The sequence below is a fragment of the Rhamphochromis sp. 'chilingali' genome (assembly GCF_963969265.1).
Source record: "Rhamphochromis sp. 'chilingali' genome assembly, chromosome: 6".
In the NCBI taxonomy this organism is placed as follows: domain Eukaryota; kingdom Metazoa; phylum Chordata; class Actinopteri; order Cichliformes; family Cichlidae; genus Rhamphochromis; species Rhamphochromis sp. 'chilingali'.
Window position 1 is genome coordinate 4,350,552 of NC_137933.1, and position 27,299 is coordinate 4,377,850.

The 27,299-nt window shown below is 43.1% G+C and overlaps 1 protein-coding gene across 1 annotated transcript in view; it reads left to right on the forward strand.

Annotated features, from left to right (window-relative positions):
- The window catches only part of large2 (LARGE xylosyl- and glucuronyltransferase 2), a 123,730-nt gene that overhangs the window by 47,790 nt on the left and 48,641 nt on the right, over positions 1–27,299 (forward strand). Inside the window, exon 2 of the mRNA XM_080884682.1 lies at positions 6,079–6,179. The gene's annotated coding sequence lies outside the window, so the exon portion shown is untranslated. The remainder of the gene's footprint in view (positions 1–6,078; positions 6,180–27,299) is intronic.

The window sequence follows — 27,299 nt, forward strand, 5'->3', positions numbered from 1 at the left end:
TTTATTTTGCATTAGCTCAAAAAGAATCTGTACAGCCATGAAGAGCAGCCAAAGCAGAAACATAGATGCGTTCTGTCTTCTGACACTCCCTTCAAGCACAGCGTTATGTCCAAATTCCTCGACGACATTGATCCGTATCAGGATAGCGTCACACAGTTGCTGCAGACTTGTCGGGTGCATCCGTACGTGAATCATAGAATCATACATGTGGTGACTATGGTCACCAAATTTTTGTCATTTAATTTTTTTGTAATTGTTCGTTTAGTTTAGCATGAATCCTCTTGAAAAAGAATAGTTTTTCCGTTTTTGTTTTTCTTGTTTTTTGAAAAAAAAAAAAAGCTTGCCAAAAAATACTTAAACTTTAAAAATGTATGTTGTCCTTTGTCCTTCTAGTGGGCCAGATTAGTCTTTGCTGGGCTGATTATGCCATATTTGACACCCCTGCTGTATACCATAGAGATGGCTGTGTGGGGAAAATCTTAGTAGATCAGCAGTTTCTGAAATACTCCGACACCAACACATCTGGCACCAACAACCATCCCAAATTCAGAGTTACGTGAATTGCTACCATGTTACTGATTGATTAGATATTTGTGTTAACAAGCAGTCAAACAGGTGTACCTAACAAAGTGACAGTGACTGTATAAGGGCTTTGACTTGACCACTGTTCAGGCAAATTAGCTCGGCTGACTCCAGTCAGTTCACTGTTGAGATTTTGCAGATCATTGTCATTTTGTAGAATTTGAAACCGCTGCAGCTGTGCTGTGATCACAGTTTCACACATCAAAGACTGTGTAGCAAGGGAAAAAATTAAAAGGCTGTAAATTGGCTTCAGTGTGGTGTGACTCGTGTCTGTTTGTGTCAGCAATTAAGTCACTTCAGTTTACATTTTTAATGTTGCCTCCACGTGTTCTGGCCTGAAAAATACAGAATTGGGAAAAAGAAGTGGTTTCAGTGGAAGTAGAGAGTTAGATTTGTGTGATTCATACCCAGATAAGGTTGGGAAACGTGCAGTCTGCTGAGACTGACTGCACATCCAGATGAACAGAATCAACCTTTTGGGTCATTACTGTTTATTGTACCTTTCTAGCTACTCTTAAATCTGCTACATTGGATTGGTTGCGCTGAACAAGTCCCTGATGTGAAATGTGCCCTAGCCATTATCCTTACTTGACCTTGTTATTTAGCACCAGACCTCGCTGAAAATGGAAAGAAAGTCTGAATACTGGGTCTTAATTTCTCAGTTAAAGAAAAAAAGGAGGGGTGGCACCATATATAAAGGATGGATTTAACCTCCGGATACACAATATGAACCCAATGAATGCCGTAAATGGGGAAAATGACCCTATTTGTCGCATGATTTATGGCCTCTGTAAACATTTCTTCTAATGACTTTATAGCCTGAGTCAGAAGTTTCAAGTTCTCTTTAATACTTCAGTAAGATGATGTTCATTTGGTAAATGATGCTCCCATTATAGTCTAATGGACAATAGAACAGGGAGTGCTTTAGGATGAGGTTATTTTGTGATTGACAAAGTACTGCTATTATAGTCATACAATGTTCCTGGAGTTATAATTCAGGTCCACCCCTCACCCAGCATGTCCAGTCTTGTGAAAAAAAACAATGCCAAACCTGAGGCTTTAAAATAGCCGCCCACTAGCCAGTGTGTCACGCCACAGTGACGGACATCCATCTCTTAAATAGTCTATGGTTGTTAGTTAGAGAGAGACATAACACAGAAGACACCGTCAGCAGCTTGGGGTTTTTCCATGTCTGGTATTGCATCAGTGTTTCCTTGTGTGTTTTTAGTAGTTTGTGACTTGACTGTAAACTTAGGACAGGTGAGTTAAAATGACCGAAATCTGCTCTGATATTTAGTAGTTTCAGTACAAGAGAATGGAGACTATAGCGGGGGACTGTTGTGACATGAGTGCAAATGAACTGGGCGAATAATATAAATCCATATCCTTCACTTCCACTGTATTTATTTTAGTTTTGTTGTTACAGCCATTTTATTTGATCTTGAATGCATTTGTTGTTTTTTTATTTTAAAAAGTTGTGAAACTCTTGTTTAAATGATCAATTGTGCTGCCTCCATAGAAATTCCGTCTGTTTTTATTTAAAGGCCTCACTTAACTTGTGCATTTTTTATAGATGTACTCGAGGCTGGTACAACACACATCTGACTTACTTGTTAATAATTTGTTTTAAGAAACTGCCATGGTTTGTTTCTTTTCCCCTAAAGCCTAAATGAGCATTTAAGTTTTTGTCAAGTCAAAAATTACATTGAGTTTACTTGAAAAATGACAAACTGTCCATGTTAAAAAGCTGAAGATGTGTATTTCTGGCATTCTGTGTGTTCTCGCATGCAGGGGTCAGAAATCACCCAACAGCTATTTTTATACAGCAGGTGGGGGGACCCCTGAGGCATGCCTACAGTGGAAATTTACCTGCCCCCCAATGTCTGTGTCTGTGTCTGGGGATTTAAGATTGGCACGTGACAGATAAGAGCAGTGATCCTCCCCCCGTGTCTGTGCACTCACACAGAGAGTATGCACCACGGTGCGTTTGCATGTGCTAAACTCTGCTAAGCCTCGGCCGTGGGGAAGAAGAGCACATTTTCTCTTTCCAGAAATATCTTCATTGCTGTAAGAAGAATCAAATAATCAGATTAGCTAAGGCCATGCAAACTAAGCTGAATCCCTTGATTGTGTTTACTACCAACTAAAACAAAAAGACAAGCTCCTTCTCACACTGGGCTGGACTCAGTCTGGGGTAGATGGCCCCCTCCTCCTGCTCCTCTCGCCCCAGGCCATATGGAGGAGCTTTAATGGCTGCTGTTGTTTCACACTAAGAGCCAATCTGGCTGTGCTCCTGGAGCCATCAGACGGGCTGTTAGCACACAAACAACAGCATCACTCCAGCTATCAGCTGCAGTAAAAACAGTGTGGGACCTCCTGTGGTTCAGGATGATCCTAGCCCCCCCACATCCTCGTTGATGCTGGTGCAGATTAGACTGTCGGCATGCGAGGAGACTGTTTGTCACAGGCTCTGGCTAAGATCGGGCTCCGGGGCAGAATTTCTCGGATTTTTGACAGGCGTCGTGTCGCCTCCCTCTGTTCTATACAACAGAAGAGAGGAGCTGCCGTCTGGATGGAGCCCAGGCAATGCCAGGGAGGACAAAAGAAAGACAAGATTTTTTTGTGTATGTTAATTCTTTTCCCTCTTCTTTTTTCACTCCTGCCGTCTGCTTCTCTGTCCCCCTGTTTCCCTCCAGAGCTTCACCCCACAGTGTTCCCTTCCCGAAAGTCAACCGTTGTAAGCCCTGCCCACAGACTTGGAGTCACGTTTTACACAACACCCCTCACAACAATAACCCATGATGTTTTTATCTCAGTACATCAGTCTGATTGGAAGGCACCATTGATCCATTCCAGTGCTCCTGAGCTTTTTCATCAGGCATTCTTTATGGAAAAGGCAACGATGGATACAGTTCAAAAAGATCAAAAAGTCTGAAATAAAAATTTAAGGAAAATGATATCCTAAAATGCATTTACATTCATTTTTTACATTTTTTTTAAGTCGTTGTGGTTTTATTGTTGCTTGCTTATTTTTGTTTTGGCCCATTATTAAGTGCTTAATTTATTTGAGAATGTAGTTATTTGGGCCAAGGCCAAGAATAATGCTGGTCATCTTCTACTCTTGCATTAGCAACTTCAAAGTAGCTTCAGAGCTAGTCTAAGACAGCCATCCCACTTCCACAGTATAAAAGGTCCGGTGGCTACTGTGACATCACTCATGTCACCTTTGTGATTGGATCAGACTGAAAACACAAGCTCATTGGCTAAAGGAATTCGAAGTCATTAGCCAATTGTTTATTTCCGAATCTTATTCTATGACACTGAGGGGGGAAAAAATCTGTTTGCATTTTAATCAGTATCACTCCCTCCAGTTAATACACGACACCACGGTTCTTCATTCACTGATGGATTTATTCTTCCGTCAAACTTCTCCTCAGAAACACCATAAAATCCACCGTCAAACTGTTATTACATAAAAGTACAGAATGACCAACATAAATATTACAAATGAACATTTAAACCCAAGTTAACAAATACGCGATAAACAAACACAGTTAACGTACCTCGCTGGCTGCACGTAACCGTGAGGGAATGAGTCCGCTTCAGGAACAAAACTTAACAAAAATAATTCCCAATTTCTTCTTCTTTGCAGCTTTCTTTTACTTTAAACTGCTTATTTATTCCTTCTTCTGCCTTAGTTAACTTATTAACTTAGCTTCTTTGCACATGCTTTTTACTTCCCTTTACGTCACTTAAAAAGGCCTGTGTGCAACACAGAATGAACCTTAGTTCCTACCCCAAAAGGAACAACAATAAATAAAGAAAATAAATAACATAAATGAACACAATAAATTAAACAAACTGACATAATTTACATTTATGGCAGTTAAAATCAGTGTAATCCAAAACAAGTAACTGAAACCATAAATGTTTAGAGAGGTCTGGGCACTTTTGCAGCTACAGCTATTGCTCCCTGGTGGCCATTTAAGAGAATGCAGGTCTAATGGTGCAGACGACAGTCAGGACATGTTCCCCGACCCAAAGGCGCAGGGAACAAACGCTCTTGTCCACTGGAAAAACTCCAACGTACAGGCAGCAAGGCGAGGGGATACTAAGATTCCTACCTCAGCCTGCCGCCTCTCGCCAAGGGCAACTCTAGACTAAGGGAGTCCAGCTCCTCTCCAGGGTTCTGGAGCCCTTTGCGTTGAGCTGGTACCTCTCAACCTCACGCGGTGGATCGGGTCCTTCCCCACCAGAGAGGTGACATTCCATTTTCCAATCGTTAGTCTCGGTAGCTGGTGATTGGCCCAACAGGGTCTCTGACCCCGGCCGCCGCATGGGCCCACCCTACAGGTAGTAGCCCCATGTCCCATGGTCTCCAGGCGCTCGCCCTCGGGCACCCTCCCTGGGCCTGGTTCCAGGGTGGGGCCCTGGTAACCCTATCCTGGGCAGGGTGAATTGTTCCCTAGATCTTATACTCACAGGGGTTTTTGAATCCTCTCTTTGTCTGGTCCATCACCTGAAACCAGTTTGCCATGGGAGGCTGTACGAGGGAGCAAAAGCCCCCTGGCAACATGAGATCCCTGGGAGACACAAGCCCCTCCACCATGTGAAGGTAGCGGATGTATGGATGGAAGGAACGTTTAGTATTTCCAAACAAAAATTGCTGCACTACATGTATTACAAATAAAGAAAACGTATCATGACAGTACCCGTAGATCTCCATCAAATACCATATCCCATCAGTATGACTACATATAAATTATTACCTATAAAGAATATTCAACTGAAAATAATTTGTTCTGTGGTAAACAGGCAAATGAGATACAATCGCTAAGACTGTTTGAAAAATCCATGCAGCTGAGGGTCTTCTTTGTTCTGGAGAGCTTTCAGTAGACCGGAAGAAACACTGCAAAGGAGAGGTAGAAATGACTGAAAAGTCTTAAAAATGATCCAAAAAGATTCAGTTTAATGTCATTTGGGCAAAGAAAGAGGGTATGTAACTAGTACTAATGGCTTATTTATTGACTTTTTTGAAAAGGTTTTGCATTTGATGTTTAAAATGGCACAGGAGTCCTTGTTGCTTAAAAAGACGAGCTGCTGCACTGCTGAACCCACGCATGCACAGGAAGTGATGTAGTATTTAGCCTCAAATTAAAGAAATAGACAACCTCACACTCCTGTGCAGGTTGATCGACAGAGGAGACATGGTTTCAGAGCGCTGGCAACCGAAAAACCTTGTGAATTTCAACTTGAGCAATGACAGTAATGAGAAGCTCTGTCTGCTGCGTGATTGACAGCTCAGTCTGTAGCTTTTGCTGTTTGATATTCAGATGCTTTTGGTTGAGCAGCTCAGAGGAAATCTTCACTCTTTCTGTTCATTTCTGTTAAAAAAATATTATTCTTTAGTATCTTATAAGATTGTCTGAATATTAGTAATTGTTCCAGTCCTGCCATACAGCTGCTGTCATCTCATAGCTATTTTTATTTCTGCAGACTGGATCTTCCCCGGATGGTTCCTGTTGACTTCGACTGAAGAGCCTCTCCGTCACTTCTCATCACTTTACCCCACACGGGGATTTACATTAGCCAATCTGGTGAGGAATCTTTTTAATTGATTATATTTTTTTGCCTGTAAAACACCCCCTCAGTGAGTGCGTGTGGACCTGCATAGAGTCTCTGAAGAAAACGACTGAAGAGTTGGTGTAAAATCAGCTGTGTGGGGACATAATAGGATTCAGTTTATATCTGATGAGATGCAGAGAAATCTTCAGAGACCAGATTCACAAATTCTTGGATGTAATCCAGAGATGAGCTGCTTGGAACTGGTGAATGTATTGTTTTGGCTCTTTGTTGATTCCTGTGCATGTGCGTTTACGTGACTGGTTTTGTGATATTTTTTTTCTGTTGTCTTGTTTGTGTGACATGACAGGAAATCTAAAATGTTCAGCAGCAGCAGCAGCTGTGGTGCTTTACCCAGCAAACACCTCTAGAACATGTTGTCCCACATCACAAAGGTCATTGCATAATTATGTTGTGTAAATTAGCATCCAAGGTATTTATCCCCTGTGGCTGTCACATGGTGTTATTTTTCTTCTTCTTCCTCTTAATAGAGCTGCAGTGGAAATTATTTATGTGTGCTTGAAGCAGTTTGGGTACAAATTTAGCTCAGAGGAGCAGCTCTCTGAGGAAGCTTCCCATACGATCGATGCTGCACTGTTATATGATTTTCTGTAGCATCGGACTTGCTAAATGGAAGCATCACAGCACTTTGTTTTTCTTCGGCTGTTGCTTTTGAATTGATGTCTGCATATTTTTAGTCATTTATGTAAAATTTTAATGTGCCAGACTTATAACAAGTAATGTCTTTGTAGATGTTACTCAGATGTTTGCAGTTTTACAGGTGGCCGACTAGTGTGTTTAATTAAAAACGGCAGCTTTTGAATCAGGGGCCGTTTGGACTGGGTGATGAATCAGATTTGAATTAAAATTAAAATAAATTACAATTTTGGCTTGGAGCAGTTTTGGGTTAAATGCTGTTAGGTCTGTGGATAACACAAACTGTAGACATCTTGAATCTTTACATTTAAAACTTGCATTTAAAGCTGCATTTCCTCCAAAAAGTAACAGAGGCAGCATCTGCCTACAAGGGTTCGAGTCTAGCTTTACAAAAGAAACAGTCACCAGCATAGAAAAAACTACAAATGGAAGATTTCAACTAGTGCAACTGCTGTAATAGCTCTGTCCTGTTTGGAAAGAAAAGCAAAGTAAGTTGTACAAGTACTTTGCATTCAAAAACTCCACAGCTGAGGTTTTGCTTCAACATCTGCCAGAGCAACACTCTGCGTGGCCTCTTAGCACAGGTCAGTTGCATCCAGTGTCCCACAGGCTAATTAAGCCCAACCAGGAGTCCTTCTAGTGCTTGATGGCTCCCTTCACTTCCAGTGTCCACCAACCCATTCAGGGATTACCACCATGACAGCTACCTTGAGGTTTGGAAACAGGGTCCATGTCCAGAGGCTGATGTCACCAGCTTTCCTCAGAATACTGTTGAAGTTGGGATTAACAATCCTATGGATCCCAGCCTCTGCCAGATTTTTCTACCTTCTCTGTATGTTTTGGGTGTCCCCGCCCAACTGCTCACCAGCTGGTCATCAGGAGCTCAGCTCCTCTCTTCACCTAAATGTCCAGAACACACAGCCACAGGTCTAATACAGAATCAATCATCGACCTGCAACTGAGTGTCCTGATGCCACTCTGCTGTGCGCTAAAGAATGCATTTGTGTTCAGACATGGTGTTAATCAAGGACAAACTTTGACTTGCAGAGAAGTCCAATGATACAACACTGCTCAGGTTCAGATCAGGCAAGCCGTTCCTCTAGAACAGGGGTGGGGAACTCCAGGCCTCGAGGGCCGATGTCCTGCAGATTTTAGATCTCACCCTGGGTCAACACACCTGAAATGATTAGGTCATTCCAGACCTCTGGAGAACTTCAAGACATGTTGAGGAGGTCATTTAGCCATTTAAATCAGTTGTGTTAGATCAAGGACACATCTAAAACCTGCAGGACACCGGCCCTCGAGGCCTGGAGCTCGACACCCCTGCTCTAGATGACTCACCTCCAGCCCTCACTGTCGTTTCACACATGAGCATTGAAATATCCCAGTAGGACAATGGAGCTGCCAGGTAGGGCACCCTCCAGCACTGCAGCCAGCAACTTCAACAAGGCTGAGTACTTTGTATTATTAAACTGCAATCTGGATGCCTTCCATGAGCCACAGTTGCATTAAAGCAATGCTCTTGTCCACTTGAAAAAAAAAAAAACAATTTTCAGGCACAAGAATACCTTCCTCTGCCAGCCACGTCTCGCCAAAGACAACACAGCCCAAGCTGAGTATGACATCAGGACTCGCTAAGGCTCCTCCCACAACAAAGACAAAAGAGAGATCATCAGTTACACAAAAGTGTCATAATCCTATTTCCCACCAAACTGTTAATGGCAGCAGCAAAATAATAAGATGTTGGCTATCCCAGTGGTCTGAAACTATACAACCATACCTCATGCTCGTAGCCTGACAGTCCCGATTGGACAGAGTAGTTAAATGTGGTGTGTTTCAGTGGGGTTTTTTTTCACATTAATTAGATAGCAATAATTAAATATTAAAATGCTATTAAAAGTTCTTAAATGAAACTGCTGGACACCAGTTTAGAAGCTGTAACTCTAAATGTTAAGAAAAAATCATTAGCACCACTAATCAGTTACTTGAGTAGTCTTCAGTGCCCTGACTTAATAATGCTAGACTGCACCACAGGACAACCACCTGGTGTCTGACACCAGATTACCTTTCAGGTGGTAAATATCTCAAATCTCTCTCGCCTGTTAATGAAACAGGCAGCAGCTGCAGTAGCCTGTTGGCTATCGTGAATGATAGCCAACACACACACACAGTTAACTGTCTGGTTAGGCAGATTTACATCACCAAGTTAGACCTGAGCACTGATGCACTGTTATCATATCTAAAAGACCTCATAGTACAATACAGGGAGTGCAGAATTATTAGGCAAGTTGTATTTTTGAGGAATAATTTTATTATTGAACAACAACCATGTTCTCAATGAACCCAAAAAACTCATTAATATCAAAGCTGAATGTTTTTGGAAGTAGTTTTTAGTTTGTTTTTAGTTTTAGCTGTTTTAGGGGGATATCTGTGTGTGCAGGTGACTATTACTGTGCATAATTATTAGGCAACTTAACAAAAAACAAATATATACCCATTTCAATGATTTATTTTTACCAGTGAAACCAATATAACATCTCCACATTCACAAATATACATTTCTGACATTCAAAAACAAAACAAAAACAAATCAGCGACCAATATAGCCACCTTTCTTTGCAAGGACACTCAAAAGCCTGCCATCCATGGATTCTGTCAGTGTTTTGATCTGTTCACCATCAACATTGCGTGCAGCAGCAACCACAGCCTCCCAGACACTGTTCAGAGAGGTGTACTGTTTTCCCTCCTTGTAAATCTCACATTTGATGATGGACCACAGGTTCTCAATGGGGTTCAGATCAGGTGAACAAGGAGGCCATGTCATTAGTTTTTCTTGTTTTATACCCTTTCTTGCCAGCCACGCTGTGGAGTACTTGGACGCGTGTGATGGAGCATTGTCCTGCATGAAAATCATGTTTTTCTTGAAGGATGCAGACTTCTTCCTGTACCACTGCTTGAAGAAGGTGTCTTCCAGAAACTGGCAGTAGGACTGGGAGTTGAACTTGACTCCATCCTCAACCCGAAAAGGCCCCACAAGCTCATCTTTGATGATACCAGCCCAAACCAGTACTCCACCTTGCTGGCGTCTGAGTCGGACTGGAGCTCTCTGCCCTTTACCAATCCAGCCACGGGCCCATCCATCTGGCCCATCAAGACTCACTCTCATTTCATCAGTCCATAAAACCTTAGAAAAACCAGTCTTGAGATATTTCTTGGCCCAGTCTTGATGTTTCAGCTTGTGTGTCTTGTTCAGTGGTGATCGTCTTTCAGCCTTTCTTACCTTGGCCATGTCTCTGAGTATTGCACAACTTGTGCTCTTGGGCACTCCAGTGATGTTGCAGCTCTGAAATATGGCCAAACTAGTGGCAAGTGGCATCTTGGCAGCTGCACACTTGACTTTTCTCAGTTCATGGGCAGTTATTTTGCGCCTTGGTTTTTCCACACGCTTCTTGCGACCCTGTTGACTATTTTGAATGAAACGCTTGATTGTTCGATGATCACGCTTCAGAACCTTTGCAATTTTGAGACTGCTGCATCCCTCTGCAAGATATCTCACTATTTTTGACTTTTCTGAGCCTGTCAAGTCCTTCTTTTGACCCATTTTACCAAAGGAAAGGACGTTGCCTAATAATTATGCACACCTGATATAGGGTGTTGATGTCATTAGACCACACCCCTTCTCATTACAGAGATGCACATCACCTAATATGCTTAATTGGTAGTAGGCTTTCGAGCCTATACAGCTTGGAGTAAGACAACATGCATGAAGAGGATGATGTGGACAAAATACTCATTTGCCTAATAATTCTGCACTCCCTGTAGAGCATTTTAGCTCCTGTTTCAACAACATTAAAGTATTGAACAGTTGTCATGAATGTTAATCTGCAATTACCCATATTGGTCATCTCTCAGGTAGCGGCTATGGCTAATAAAAGAGCTGCAACATTAATGTGGGAGCTAGCTAACAAACAACATCAGTCCTGCTCCCTGACCTCTAACTATAGTTAATATAGTGCTCATTTAACAGAATTAAGTTTAAGTCTCTGAAAATTTGAATTTAATTAGCAGTTAGGGAGTCACGTGTCATGTGTAAACCATACAGTTATTTTTCACTTGGTCAGATAACTGACATGTTTCTATTGTCAGATTTTTCTTTAAAAAACAGAGCTGGAGATGTTCACCCCTACACGTCCATGTGTGTGTGTGTGTAACTCCGCCAGAGTGCCTGTTTCACTTTTCCTGGTCCCAAGTCCAGATAGAGGAGCAGGGTTGGAATTGAGATGTTAAAAAAATGATAATTGCAAAAAGAAATTTAATGTGTAGTTCTAAATATATTCTAAGTGCTTTTAGCATGTTTTTTACTCTGTCTCTCTCATTGTATTATTTCTTTCTCCTACAACGTAGGTTACAATAATGTAAGCATGACCAATTATGGAAATTAGGCGATGGCGTCATTTTGTGACTTCTTGCGACTTTTAGGACAACCAATAGCGATTTTCCTGACTGACGAGTTGGCAACACTGGGACTCTCTCCTGTGCGTGTTTTGTCCTGTCTGCTTTCTGCTCTTCCCTGATTGTCTATTGGAGGTTTTTTCTTCCAACCATTTATTTCCATGTACTTACTCATAAGAGGTAAACTAAAACAGAAATGAATTGAAATGAAAAGGAGGCGTTCACGACTTTTTGGCCAGCTGATTGAGCTTTTCTCCCGGTATCAGCTCGGGCATCTTCGCAGCCACTTGCCCAAATCCCCGTCCACACTTGCAAAATGGCTTTGCTTTCGATTAGCCTTTTTTCCCTTCTTCTGTTTTTCCCCCCTTTTAGAAACATAATTACCATCATGTCAACATGAAGCCCTCTGTGTTTTGTGTTCCATGTGTAGGTTTAATTTCTCAGGCTGGTTGCAGTGAGAGGAAACAGAAGGAGAACGACTCGCTGAATTCTTATTTTTTTATTTTTCCTCTCATCCTGATTACTGTGCCGTCCTCCTCCCTCTGCTTTACCCCTCGGGTTATTTAGACTTTGGGAATAAACTGCCTCTGAAGTCTGTGCGAAACGAGAGGATGTGCCAGTGCGCCGTCAGCTCCGTCACAACGCATAAAGCGGTTGGATGAGTTAGCGAGGGGGTGCTGTCTCCACCTGCGTGTGTGTTCAGGATATTTCATTGAGGGGCGTAGGCGGCATCTGGAGGCGTTTCCATTCCAATTTAAAACGAACCAACAATAATTTTCCACTTGATAAACCAAATGACATGTGGTACCTTTATAAACTGCAGCTCTTCACCCAGAGCATGTAAGTGGCACCTCCATAACGTTAATATTAAAAATCCAAAAGATGTAATTTATGGTAAATTTATGGCCTTATCTGCTGATAGATAAAGATACTTTAAAGCCATGATTCGAGCACTTCCTCCAGCCCTCACCAGATCACCATTAAATCAGTCTCACTTTCTCCTTTAGCGTACTCTTTACCCCAGAACTCGGATATTTTCCTTCCTTTTTATTGGTGCAGTTGTTGACAAATTTTAAAAAGTGCCTTGTTGCACTGGCTTTGAAGATTGCTGCTTAGGGAACGACCTGGGACGTTCCTTGAGGTTGTCCTTTTGACCGTTCTCTCTTTGGTCCCTTTTTCAGAAGTTGTTAATGATGCCTGGAAGGATTCACTGCCTCAAAGGCTAAAGTCAGAGATCAAAAGTGTCTTATCCAAAAAAAAGAAACTTTACAGATTATAAGACTAATGAACGTAACCTGCTCCTGCTTTTTAAAGCAATTAAAATAGGTCTATAATCCTGTTGCTTTAAGGTACGAGTTTACTGATTGATTATAACACTATGTTTGCCACATCATTAGGTGCCAGATCGTTACGTGCAATGGCAATGTAGCTTACCATTGCCAGTGTGTGAATGTGTGCGTGAATGGGTGAATGACTGAATGTAGTGTAAAGCGCTTTGGGGTCCTTAGGGACTGAGGAAAGCGCTATACAAATGCAGGCCATTTACCATTTACCGTCTGGGATGGAGGAGGAGATGATGTTCTTCAGCAGCCTCTCGAACACCTTCATTACTACCGAGGTCAGTGCAACTGGCCGGTAATCGTTCAGGGATGAGGGTTTGCTGTTCTTGGGCACCGGGATGATGGCGGATCCTTTGAAGCATGTGGGGACCACATAGGGCTGTTCGATATAACGATATATATCGGATGACGATATAAAAACGTCTATCGTTTCATTTTACGCTATCGTTTGTTTCGTGGTGTCACAAAATAAACTGTTTACGGTAATATTTTTTCATGGTTTTGATGGTCACTGTAGTGGCTATGTTAATTTCTTAAACTTCTCTCTTTCTCTTATATTTAATATAACCACACTACGGACAGACAAGCGCCTGTTTTTATGCGTTGTGGTTAGCAACAATGACGGTAACAGCATCGCGTGTCCGCTTGTTTATGTTCCACATAAATCTTTCACAATAAAGCTCAAGATCCTGTTGAGACTTAAACTGAGTCACGTGAAAGAGCAGATTATTTACGGATGAGAAGTAAAAAAGAGCCGCCAGGTGCTAAAAAATAAACCTTAGACTCAAATGTTAGAACAGGCTTTTCCCCGCAGCACGCCGTGTAATAAATACAAAGAAAATGGCGGCCGTTACAACTTGTGTCTAAAAATGTATCGTTTCATGCATCGGTTAAAACACTGGACTCCAGATACATGACGCGCAGCTGGAAACACTTCCCGCAAGTCAAGCTGCCCGAGATTCACAGAATTTACAGAAAATGTTAAATTTTTGTGATTTATATCGTTACCGGGATGATAGAATTCTTATATCGGGACATGAGATTTTGGTCATATCGCACAGCCCTAGGACCACAGGCATGGCCAGGGACTCTTTGAAGATGGAAGTGAACACACCTGCTAGCTGGTCAGCCCAGCAGCGCAGCAGACGGCCGGTGATGCCGTCTGACCCCGCCGCTTTCCTTGTGGTCACTCTACTCAATGCCACTCGGACGTCATGCTCCGCGATGCTGATCACCGGTCTCTCGCTGATGACGTCACTGTCTTCGGTAGTCAGGCGGTAGTTAGCATTAGCCGCCTGGCTCATTGTTGAATGCAGAGTCTGCGTTGATCGGCGCAGTGTCCCTGGCTTTGTAGTCCGTAATGGTGCGTGGTCCGTACCATATACTCCGTGTGTCACCCTGGTGGAAGCGAGACTCCATGCGCTCCCCGTACCGGCATTTGGCATCTCTCACCGCGCGCCACACGCCGTATGAGACCGCTTTGTAGGCACTCATATCGCCAGTGGGGAGACCCGCATTGTAGGTGGCGGTCCTGGTGTTCACTGCAGCACAATTTGTCCACCTACGGTTTCTGGTTCGGGAATGTGGCGACTCTCGCAGTGGGGATAATCTCCTCCACTAGCATATTAACGAAGATTACTGCTACGTCCATAAACTCATTGCTGTCAACTGCGCATGCTCTGAACATGTCCCAGTCTACGTCGTTGAGTGCATCCTGTAGCGTAGCTTCTGATTGGGCAGACCAACGTTTCGCCTCCCTCGTGGTTACTTCTTCCCTCTGTATGTTTTGTTTATACTGGGGAGTGAGGAAGATGGCGTTGTGGTCAGACTTCCCAAAAGCCGGGTGTGAGACAGCTTTGTAGCCCTGCTTGTATGGTGTGTAGCAGTGGTCCAAAATTCGATCCCCCCTCGTCAAACACGAGACACGCTGGTAGAAGTTTGGCATGACTTGTCCGAGGTTCACTTTATTAAAGTCTCCTGCTACAATGAGGGCTGCGCTCGGGTCTTTGTTTTGAAATGAACTCAGCACATCATGTAGTTCGGACAAAGCCATACCTGTGTCCGCTTGGGGTGGGATGTAGACCATGGCGATGACCAAGATGAACTCACGGGGCAGATAGAAAGGGTGGCACTTAATGCTCAGGAATTCCAGATGTGGCAAGCAGCCTCTGGAAAGAGTAGAAATGGTCCTGGCATCACACCACTTTCTGTTTACCCTGAAACACTCCTCCACCTTTGGTTTTGTTCGACTCTGCCGTTCTGTCCGCGTGGAGCACACAGAATGAATACGACGGAGTTACGGCCTGGTCCGGCATGTTTGGGGGTCAGCCATGTCTCCGTGAAGCACAGAATGTTGCAGTCCCTCATGTCACGTTGGAAGGTGACTCTTGCTCTTAGGTCATCAAGCTTGTTCTCCTAGCATCCTACTAGTATGTTGGCCAGTAGGATGCTGGGCAGTGGTGTGCGATGTCTCAGTCTGTTCCGCGTTTCCCCCGGCGCTTCTTTGTTCTACGCCTTGGATGAGCGGCCCATCCTTTGTTGTTGTCCGCGCTGTGTGTAGTATCTCTGGCAGCCAGGATGGGTCAAGTTTAAAAGTGTCCAAGATTAAATGTGCAACCTTGTCACCGATGTTTACAAGTGATCTGCTGTCGTAGACTATAAAACTAGAGGATTTTGGACTGTAAACCAGAGCAGAAAATAAGCAATAAACTAAAAAGGTGCATAGTCGGAGCCAAGCGGTCAGGAAGAATGTGGCCGCACCATATTCTGTATCATTACAGTCATTTTAGAAGCAAGTCTCCCAATTGCTACCACTAAGGATTCCTAAATGAATGAGGAGATAATGTGGTCAATGAAACAGAAACTGTATGGAATCACAGTTAAAATCCAAAGTAAAGGAAAAGAAAGAAAGAAAGCACATTTTTTTGTCATTGTAACGACACAATTGGCTGCTTTCTCACTGCATGTGGCATCACAAGCATGTCATACATTATGATCATTGTTACTGTGACAATGTGCACGACTGTCAGGTCAGTGTGTGCACCTGCTGTGGGCAGAAATGTGACACCAAAGCTGACCGATGAACGATTGATGTGCTCTGCTGCAACCACAGATGAGAGCTGAGACACACACACACTCACACATGCACGCACGAGCTGTCCAAAGACTGGTGATATGGTGTGCTGAAGGTGGACAGACAGAGGTGAACAGGGGTGAAATAATGTGACCACAGGTCAGTCCCCCCGACCTCTGTCCATTAAAACTTGGCTTTGATTGGACAGATAACAGACATCAGAGCAGACATTAGAAGTGATGTGGTGTGCTGATGGGGTCATCTGGGCTATGGTGGGGTCTTTTGTGTTTGGGTTCCCAGGACACATTCCATTGTTCTGCCGCAGGGGTATTGGACAGGGTGCAAAGGTCAACCAAGGCTTCAAATTAGGGACTGACCTCATGTGTGTGTATATATATGAGGTTATAGGTTGCTTTGATTTTATGAATAAACTTGGATTTTTTTATTGCCCAGTGCATTATAAGGTTTATAAATCATCTGTTTCTGGTAGAGGAACACTCCCATTGTTTGCATTTGGATCACAGATGGTGCTTGACATTACTTGGACTGTGGAACCCTGTGGGTTCTGTTTTTTTTTTTTTTTTCAATAAAGCCAGAGTGTTGGTAGTCTAAATGCCTGGACAGATGCTATTCCTGCAGTGACACAGCTTCTACTACACTTGGATCTGTGCCATCCAGCAGAGTCTAGACATTACCTGCACTGATCTGTAATCACATGTTTTTTTATGTTCTTTAACTGGATGCTTTTATCGGTACAGTGTGTTATGGAGCATAAAGGTTGCAAATTTGCTAGCACAAATTCAAATCATATCTCCTATTTTCCTTAAAGGTCTTTTGGTAGGGTCGGCGTTTTCTTCTGGTAACCATGTCACCAACACCTAATGCCACTCCATTGTCTAGTTTGTGTTGGCCATTTTTATGTACTGACAGGAGCTAGGGCTGGGCCATATCATACCGTTCACGGTAATACCGGTATAATGTTGGGCAACGATAAGAAAATGAAATATCGCGATAGAATATGGGTAAAACGCGCATGCGCAGTGCCTTTGTTTTCATACGCACATGGCGGAAAAAGCATGTCGGAGAATGAGAAGGGGGAAAGTGGATCGTTGAATGAAACGGATGAACCAGAACTGGTTTGTAAAATGCTGCAGCTTCAGTGGTGTGGAACTGGTTTGGCTTTCGTCCGCCAGATACACAACAAAGCACTATTTCTGGTAGAGCATGCTAGCGGGCCGTCGTTATTACCATGTTTTTTGGAAAATACGGCACACTTAAAATCAATCCTTCGATTTTTCTGAAAATCGACAGAGCCCCTTATAATCCCGTGGGCCTTATGTATGAACTCTGGTTGTGTTTACTGACCTCGAAACGATTTGATGTACACGGCGCTCGAAAATCTGTCAAATGTTTTAGTGCGACTTTGCTAAGCTACGAAGCCGCACTGCTTGATGGATTGTCGGAGCATTACGGCTATCGTAGGCAGGAGCCTCGCGGAGTGATACGTACTGCGCTTCAACATAATATTACCGTATTGTGTGTGTATAACCTCTTTTTAAGTTTTGTGGATATTATACATGGTTATGCTGAGGATATGTCGGCCAGTTTCCACTGGAAATGCCTTTTGGTTAAACTGTCAGCGAGGAATTTGCATTTGCACTGTTAAATTTTTATATAACTTTAATGGATAGGATATGAGGAGCTGAGGCCCCAGTGGACTGCTTACAGTTTTGAGAGCACTGTCCTGCTAAGACGTTGCATTGCTTCCACCTTACCCATGCAGCTTGCTAACATTACAGTTAGCACTGAAGTTATTTTGCTGCTGAAAGACAAAAAAAGAAATTGTGAGACTGTAGCGTGACCAACCATTATGGTGACCTTGTGTGAATAACTTCATTAATCTCAAATATCCACAAGGTTATTGCAAACCCATCGAGGTTTAGGTTTTAGCCCAATGCTTCTTACAGTTTTGCCTGTTTGGAAGCTTGTGACAGGAAAACTATAGTTAAAGCACGTAAACATCTGTTTGAGGGCAAAATATGTGATCCTGAAAAAGGCAAATATTAATGATCAGATGAACTTCTCTTTGGTTACCTAACCAGCTCCACGTTGATTCTTTGAAAAGTAAAAGACACGCGAGTCAGTTTGAAAAGAAAACTGGTCCCTTTGTGAACGCCACTCCTGCCCGCCTCTCCATTGTGCCTTGCTGTCCTCTTCTTCATTGAGAGTAAATGATGACGCCCTCCCATGAAGCCATCTACTACATTTGTTGTGACTGCTGGAGAAATGAAGGGAGAAGATTGAAGGAGGGTAAAAGTGACAAACGAAGATTGAGAGCGACAACATTTGATTCTTACAGTGAAAAGTTGTTATTAATGGATGTGAGCCACTCGTTCTCTTCACAGCGCCTACTTTCACTGTCCACACACACACACACACACACACACACACACACACACACACACACACACACACACACACACACACACTCCCCTTGCTGTCAGAGAGATAAATCTCTGTTGGCTGATGGAAAGAAATGGAGCCCGGGCTCTGCTGGGAAAATGAACTCACAACTATACTTAATCATTTACCTCCACTTCTCCTCTCTAAATAGTCTCTTCCCCTCCCTTTCTCTCTCTTCTTTTCTCATTTGAACTGAGGAATTGCTGCAATCTCAAAATCACATCCTGACGTTTCCTGAAAGGAATGCCTCTCAGCACTTTGTGATTCATCGGGACGCGACAGGACTCCCGTAGATCAGCGGCCGAAGGGGGGCGGGGTGAAATTACATTTCATGGTTTTTCGGCATTGGACTGCTGTTACATAATTTGTGCTAATGTGAGTGAAAATAAGTGCAAAGGAAGATTGTACTCTTCACTGATGAGGTAACACATGATGCAGCTTTCAAACAGAGTAATAATGCGTTAACCTTGAGCGTTTTTATTATATTGGGCCTGGTAGAGAAAAAGATTAGATTAAATCTTCACAGCTCATGTGACTGCTTTCAGAGCTTTGTCTTCTATGGTGAAAGTGAACCTATTGTGCTAGTCTTTATTTTCTGCTATGATATATATACTGTCACAGCGGTGGATGCTTATCTTCAGCAGGGCCAAAGAGGGAGATCTTGAGATCTTGGATCTGCACAATATCAGAGCAGAAACCTCAGACCTGGATTATACTCTGTAGGCTGGACATGGACAGCTGGAGATCCACTGCCTGGGAGCGTGTGTGGTTGTAACATCTGCGCAGTCATAGCCACAAATGGCAGACTGTCTCGCTCACTGTCCAATGGCAAGCTTTCCGTCAGTAGAATAAGGTTGGCCGATTGGACGAATATATCGACTATTGACGAGGCGGAGGCTATCGTCGATCATTTTTACAAAGGCGATTTATTTATTTGCCCATGAGCAAGTTTGCTAATAATGTTCGTTGAAGCTAACAGAAATGTCTCTTCCAGCGAACATAAGAAAAAAATCTCAGACATAAAGTCTTTTGTGCGATTTGGCGCATCACAATGCAATAAATAAATAAATGAATAATCCAAAAAGTAGATACATTAATACTGAAACAAACAAGAAAAGGTCAAATATTTCCTCCAAACAAAACGTATAAATTTAAATTTATCAGGTTTTAGCAGCATGCACAGGTGGTTAACGATATTAGCCGTTCTGAAGGCGTGCTCGTGGCCGGTATACACAGATGTTTCCATGCCATGTGTGACATCAATGGGAAACGTTTTTCATGCATTTTCCATCAAACCTATGGATTGTCTCCGTCTACGACCTCCTCGCTGAGCTAACAGTCCACTTCTATCTGCGCCCTCTCCTCCAGGGTGCAATTTGGCAATTAATTCGTCCATGTTTGGACTTCTTCTGTGTTGTAAACGCGCATGTGCATGATTACATTGCTCCGCCAATCAAAAAGTCTGCTCATGCGTGAATATATCGCCTGTCATCGGTTATTGGACTGACGATTTTTACATATCGCCCAACCTTACAGTGGAACCCAAGTGGACTCACTAAATCATGTGTCTACAAGGCTCAGCCAATCAGAAGAAAGTTGGCACAATTTAATGTTTCTGGGTGCTGATGCTTAATACAGTGTGCCATTTTCAGGTACCCGATATAACTGAATGTAAATGCATGTAAGACTCTTGGTTTGAAAAATCAGTTTCACACAACTAAACTTTATTATGTATGTAAGATGCATCCTAACCCTAAAGCTGTGTCCACACTGGAATCGGTCACAGCTGGTCGCTTGCAGATATTCCAGGCTCTTGTTGCCTGGGTAACCCTCTTGTATATATTTACAACAAGGTCATGTGTCAACCATGTGTCGGTATCATGTATTTCTCTGATAGCTGCTTAATTACCTCACCTGGAAACTGGGCCTGGTGTCACCAGCAGTTATTTTGTCTGTAGTTGCATGAAATTGCTGAATATTAAATTTCTGTGATCTCTGGTCCCGCCCATCGAGGATGGAGCCTAACGCTACCACAGAGTGGTTCACTGAAGATGTGGAAGATGAAAGAAAAGACCAAGTTGGGCCAAAATGTGAGTGAAAAGATTTGATTTAAAAGGGAGCATCTTCAAATTTCTTGAACTGTTTGTGACCAAGCTCTAACCTAACCGTAGCCCTAAGGGTGGCCTTAAAGAGAGAGGAGCTAAAATAGGTTATTTCAGGTAGGAGATGAATTGAGGGACTGCACAAAGGCCTATTGTACGATAAGTAAGCAATATTTTAAACTGTGGAGCTTGCACAGCTAGTAAAGTCAAAGAATACAACTGATCTAGAAATAAGCAAACTAGTTTAGGTTAGCCAGATAAAAATATGTGTGCAAAGTTCACTGTAAGTCACATCCAGTATAAGTCAAATGAGCAGTCACATTAATTCAAGGTTAATGCTTACAGGAAGATCACATTAACATTTCAGAACTGCTACTTCGGCTTTGGAAAGATCAGTGAGGCACAGAAGCAGTAATCAGTAACTGCAGTTTATCAGATATAGAAGAAAGCAGCTTTCTCTGTTTGCATGTAAACAGCAGTTTCTAAAAAGAAAAGCATGTGCTGTGTAGGACCCACAGGTCCTGACAACTCTGGCTCAGTTTTTTTCTGTAATACGTTAATAAATAAAAGTAAAATATTTGTGGTTTTTTGCACTTTTTATTCACATTTCATTCAACCTTCAATTTGAAGATGTGAAAATTGTATTTGGAAAATGATACATTCGATCATTATGCAAATAATTCTTTGCACCTACAGTGCAAAGAATTATTTGCATAATCACACTAATAATTGATACAAATTCTTCATACAAGACTTAAAAGAATTCAGCCTTCTAGATTAGATTAGATTAGATTAGATTAGATAGAACTTTATTAATCCCTCGGGTGGGTTCCTCTGGGAAATTCGATTTCCAAAAAAGCACAGCACCGACAGAAGTTACAGAGTTATACACACACACATATATATAAATACAGAGACAATATAAATAAAATATACGAAGGGGATAAATAGAATAAATAGGAATAAAAATAAAAATACAAGTGAATTGCACATTTCAAGTATTGAGTCTATTGCACCGTTGACTATTTACAAAAGTATTGCACAAAAGGTATTGCACAGTGAGGTGAAGAGGCACTACAGCTTAGTTGTTCCCTCCTTTGTCCTCCTGTTTCCCCTCCCTCTCCCCTCCAGAGAGGAGTTAAACAGTCTGATGGCGTGTGGGACAAAGGAGTTTTTAAGTCTGTTAGTTCTTGTCTTTGGGAGAAGCAACCTGTCACTGAACAGACTCTTCTGGTTGTTAATGGCCGTGTGCAGAGGATGCCTGGCATTGTCCATAATGTCCATCAGTTTCTTTAATGTCCTTTTCTCTGCCACTGTCACCAGAGTGTCCAGCTTCATGCCGACCACAGAGCTAGCCCTCCTGATCAGTTTCTCCAGCCTGGATGAGTCCTTCTTTGCTGTGCTGCTCCCCCAGCACACCACAGCATAGAAAAGTACTCCAGCAACCACCGACTGGTAAAACATCCTCAGGAGCTTCCTGCAGATGTTAAAAGACCTCAGCCTCCTGAGGAAGTACAGTCGGCTTTGGGCTTTTTTATACAGGTGCTCTGTGTTGCATGACCAGTCCAGTTTATTGTCCACCCACAGCCCGAGGTACTTGTACTTGTTGACCACCTCCACCTCCTCCCCCTCTATCTGAACTGGCAGTGGACCTGCTCTAGACCTCCCGAAGTCCACAACCAGTTCCTTAGTCTTTGAGGTGTTGAGTTGCAGGTGGTTTGTGTGACTCCATGCGACAAAGTTCCTCACCAGACTTCTGTACTCCTCTTCCTGATCATCCCAGATACACCCCATGATGGCTGTGTCGTCTGCAAACTTCTGAATGTGGCATAATTCAGAGTTGTAGCAGAAGTCAGAGGTGTACAGGGTGAAGAGAAGAGGGGACAGCACAGTTCCCTGTGGTGCTCCTGTGCTGCTGACCACTGTGTCAGACGTGATGTCCTTCAGCCTGACGTACTGTGGTCTGTCGGTGAGGTAGTCGGAGATCCAAGCCACCAGGCAGGGGTCCACCTCCATCCTGTTCAGTTTTTCCTGAAGCATACAGGGCCGGATGGTATTAAAGGCACTGGAAAAGTCAAGAAACAGGATCCTGACCGTGCCTTTTCCCCCATCCAGGTGTGAGTGGGCTCTGTGTAGGAGGTACAGGATGGCATCCTCCACTCCGACACCCACCTTGTATGCAAACTGTAGTGGGTCCTGGGCATGTTGTACCTGTGGTCGGAGGAGGTTGAGGAAGAGCCGCTCTAGAGTCTTCATAAGATGTGACGTCAGTGCCACCGGTCGGAAGTCATTCAGCTCATTGGGCCGGTTCTTTTTGGGGACCGGGACGATGCAGGATGTCTTCCATAGGGCGGGCACTCTCCCCAGTCGCAGACTGAGGTTGAAGACTCGTTGTAGCGGCTCCCCAAGTTCAGCAGCACACGCCTTTAGCATCCTCGGACACACCTTGTCTGGGCCTGCTGCCTTTCTGGGGCTTCCTCAGTTGTCTCCTGACCTGATCCACTGTGACACTGGGAGATGTTTGGGAAGAGGGGAGGGGGGGAGATGTCTTGCTGCTGAGAGAGGGATTGGAGGAGGGGGGTGTCATGGTGTCAGGAAGGGGGGGAAGCGAGGGAGGTAGGAGAGTGGGGGGAGGACTCTGTAGTGAAGGTGAGGGTGGGGGGGTTGTGGGCTGGTCAAACCTGTTGAAGAAGTTGTTAAGTTCGTTTGCCTTCTCCACAGTCCCCCCCCCCCCACTGTGCTTTTCTTGGTGTTGTGGCCTGTTTCTATACAAACAAAGAGTTCTATAATCCAGTTTATAATTATCCCAGTAAGAAAAAAAAGTACAGTTCATTGGAAATGTAAGACCACGATTGGAGAACAATTACAAAAAATTAATTGCTAAATGTTCAAGAATAATATTGACCAGGATGTTCAGAGTTAAAGGACAGTTAATCACAGAATAACCACAGGAAGCAGACTTCTGACGAAACATTGATTTTGTCGATTGAGTTTGTCCTGAGCAGACCTCAAACTGATCAATGATTGAAGGCTGAAAACAGGAGGGAGCTTCTGTCACTGCAGCATTAACGTGTCCTGGACACAAACAGCATCATGTGACTCACCATATTATCTGAAGCCAGCAGAGGTCTCATGACATCACAGTGCAATGAGCACACATTCAGAAAAGCCTGATGTGCAGTAAATAATAACACACCAGGAAAGGTCTGGTCTGTAGGTTAATGTTTTATCTTTGCTCTCATTAGTCTTCTAGCAAACAGTGGATTCAATTTGGTGCCTCAACGACGCAATTTCCCAGTGGGATGAGCGTTTTGAACAAAATACCATACAACAATATTTCGAATTAGAATTATGAATGATGTAACTGAAAAGCTAGTACAAAGAATGGTATTTCCTCTACTGCCCACTGGAGGCTGGCTCCAACAGTGTTTAGTGTGTTTAGCTCAATAGCAATGCTAAAATGCTGTGGCCTCTATAACTAATAACTGTGCAGTGGGTGTTTGTTTTAATTGTTTTTTATAATAATACTAAAGCCCAACCAATTGATTATTGGCTAATAGTAACTGCTTCCTGAACTACATCAGAGTTTAATGGGCTTTTCTCCAGGTCATGAGTGTTGATGTGTAGTTTTCCCACCAGAGGGCACTCTGTAACTTCCCTGTTAGCATCACGTGTTGGGAATGCCACAAACAGAACAACCATCTGTACCAAGCAGAGCTGGTAGATAACCCTTTACTTGAGTACTCAAATCACCTTCTACAACATTGACCCATACATATGCTGAAGTGCTTTCTGTTTATAATTCACACTCCAGTGAATGCCCGAGGTTTTTTTTGGCACACAGACTGAACTACCAGCCTTCCAGTTACCCTTGGCTCTTTCTGTGGTGGCTAATCTTCCTGTGTAAATTAACCAGGCATGGATTTTGAGCCGTCTTGAAATAGGTATGATGGGCTTAGGCAGCCACGGTGTGACATACTAAATCCATCATGCTGAATCCCATCAAAGGGGAAAAACCAAAACAAAAAGGACTTGCTCACACCGAGAGGACAGCAGAGGCTGTCTGACTGTTTGCATGTTTTTGTTGCGCCTTGGAAGGGCGCTCTGTGCTCCTATTAGTCAGCACCGTGAACATCTTGTTGAAATTGTCATGAGTGAGAGAATTATCTGGATTGGCTGTTAGAAGCTGTTGTCAATCATGAAAGAAAATGCATAATAAAATGAGTTTTGACAGTGCAAAGTCTGACTTTCTAAGATACTGAGTGTGTAACGAACACTGACCGTATAACCCAACTAACCTTTGCCCTTCAGGCTGAATTAGAGCACAGCCTCTGAAGGTCTAGATCCGATGCACTCCTGAAGTTCATGAAGATTCAAAAGCTCTCTGATGTTGAAGGTGAGTTGCAACGTGTGAGTCTTGAAATGTAACCGTTAGGACCTTAATCCATCCTGATTTCAGAGGGACGCCTAGAATGCAACTCCGGATTCAATTCAGATTCCTTCAATTCCTCTGGCAGAACGAGGCTCAGCGCGGGGGAGCTGCAGTGACCAGTTAGGGGCGACGGTTAAGAGAAGAGACGGGACAAGCTTCCAGAATCTGGTATTCCCAGGCAGTCTCCCAACCAAGAACTAACCACACCTGACCTGCTGAGCTTCCAAGGTTGGATGAGGGCAGTTTGGCTGACCATGAGTTTGGTGAAATTCTGACTTGTGTTCGTGCAGTACATTAGTTTTGAACGATGGTGTGTCCATCATCTGTGTACCTTAGACATCACCTGGCTCATTCAAAGGCTGTAATGCTGCTGTCCTCTCATATCATCACTGAGTAATGAGCTCAGGCCCTGTTAAGGTGAAGGACAGGACTGCACAGAGGGTTAACACTGGCAGCATGTATGTTTGTGTTCTGCACCCTGGAAAGTTGTGATTTGTGAAAATAAACCGTTTAAGTGTAACACCATTCCCATTGATTTAACTCATTGGCAAGATTGAACTTTAAATGAAGCTAAACTGGCAAATCATTCCCAGCTCACACAAACACAACAGTGCTGCTACATTTAAAATGAATTTCTTTGGGATCCAAAGCATCTGGGAGCTCTGGGACTATTTTATTTGAAGTCAAAGCTCAGTTTAGCAGACCACAAAGGCAGGAAAAAGCAGCCAAAATGTAAAATAAAGCTGCTGCAAATAGACAATAAACAACCAATGGGAATCCCACACTGACCATGAGGAGGTCGTGTTTTCTCTCTTGCTGGTGAAAGACTCTAACTGATCACAGAATGCCATAAAGCGAAACCATCGGTATGTAAATTGACCACAAAGACAAAACGGCCAAAAACAGAGATGAAGCAGTTGCAAAGGGACAATAAATGACCAGAAGGGAACACACAGTGGTTACAAAGAGGTGCAACTATAAATGGAACAGGACCACATAGGGCTAAAACACCTGCACAGAGCCACAGACGACATTACGGAGCCAAACGCAGCCCAAAGGAGATGCACCAAGAGATCAACAATGAATCTGATCATCAGGTTGTTTAAATACTGGAATTCAACTCTGGTCTCATGTTATTGTGGCGTGCTGCTTTTGCTTACTCATTGCATTGGCACTGCACCATCAGCGTTGAGTTTTATTCGGTCCGCACATGAAACTTCTCCCCGCACTGTTCCAGATATATTCAGTATGTGACATGGAACGTGGAATACATCAAACTGTCTACGGTGCACGAAAACCCTGTGGTGTTTCTCCACTTTGGAGCTTATATTAAAGTGAGCGGGTTCTTTAGAAGTGCCACTTAAAAGAAAAAACAACCTTTTCCACATGCAACGAAAAGATTAAAAGTGGAAAATCCTCGATTTTCGATTCAGAGCTAGATGGTATGATGTGTGGAAGCTTTTCTGTCAACAATAAAATATCTTTAAAGGAGGAAGTGTGGACTATCTAAGCGATGGAGCTACATTAACAGTGCCAGCTGTATCTGTTTTTGGTCCCCTGTGAAAAACCCTGAATAGTCTCTACTGTGCCAACTGAGTTTGAATGTTAGTGGAAAACTTTGCAGACTATAATGTTGAAGCCTGAAGAACTGTGAACGGACTGGATCTGAGATCTGACTAATTAATCGCAGACTAGCCGTTCTGTGTGCATACTTTGTGTTATCAGCCATTTTATTCTAAATGGGGCAATAAATTAAAGAGAAATATAAAGAATCTAGTGACTGAGACTCGTTAGGAAAATGTTTGCTGTGGTCATAAATCATTTTCTTAGAGATCTCTGCACAATCTGCCTTTCTCTTTTCAGCTGTAGAAGTCTCCCCCTGCTGGCCATTAGAAAGAACGTAGTTTTAGCTCACTTCCACCTTCCATCCTTTGTTTATATTTAGTCTATAGCTGCAGCACTTGGGATAGAAGTTTGTTATGTTTCCAGAGGGTGTAGAAGTATTTGGAAGTAGTATGAAAGTAATTACATTTTGATAGATGTATAGGTAGGCCTGCTCCAGAGGACATCGGAAAGTTGCTCAGAAATAGCAGGCGAGTGTACAACAGCGGAGGGGCTCTAAAAGAGTCTTAATAAAACCTCTGACCTGCTGTACTGTCCAGAAGCGGACTTTGTGGATATGACTATGCAGTGTGGAGGCGGCTGGAGCACGGCAAAACAAACACGAGCGCTCTTGTGTGTGAATGTGTGCATGATTCTGTACTCTGCGAGTCAATTGTCATATTATTTATGCAGTCCATGTGGGTGGGCAGTGCAGAGCCAGAGGGCACAGCATGTTTACACTGAAAGAGATGGAAAGAGATTCTCTGCTGTGCTATCAAACACGGATCATCTGCTTCTGAATTTCAAGTAGCCGAGCAGCTGTTGTCCTTTAACTATTTCTCTTATTGTTACTCTTTATTTTTAACATTGGTTTCCCTCCAAACAGAGTACAGAATTTAACTGAATTGTGAGCGAATCCAGTGCCGAGTATTGGAAACTTTTCTGACCCCAGTGATACCAGTGAATAAATCATT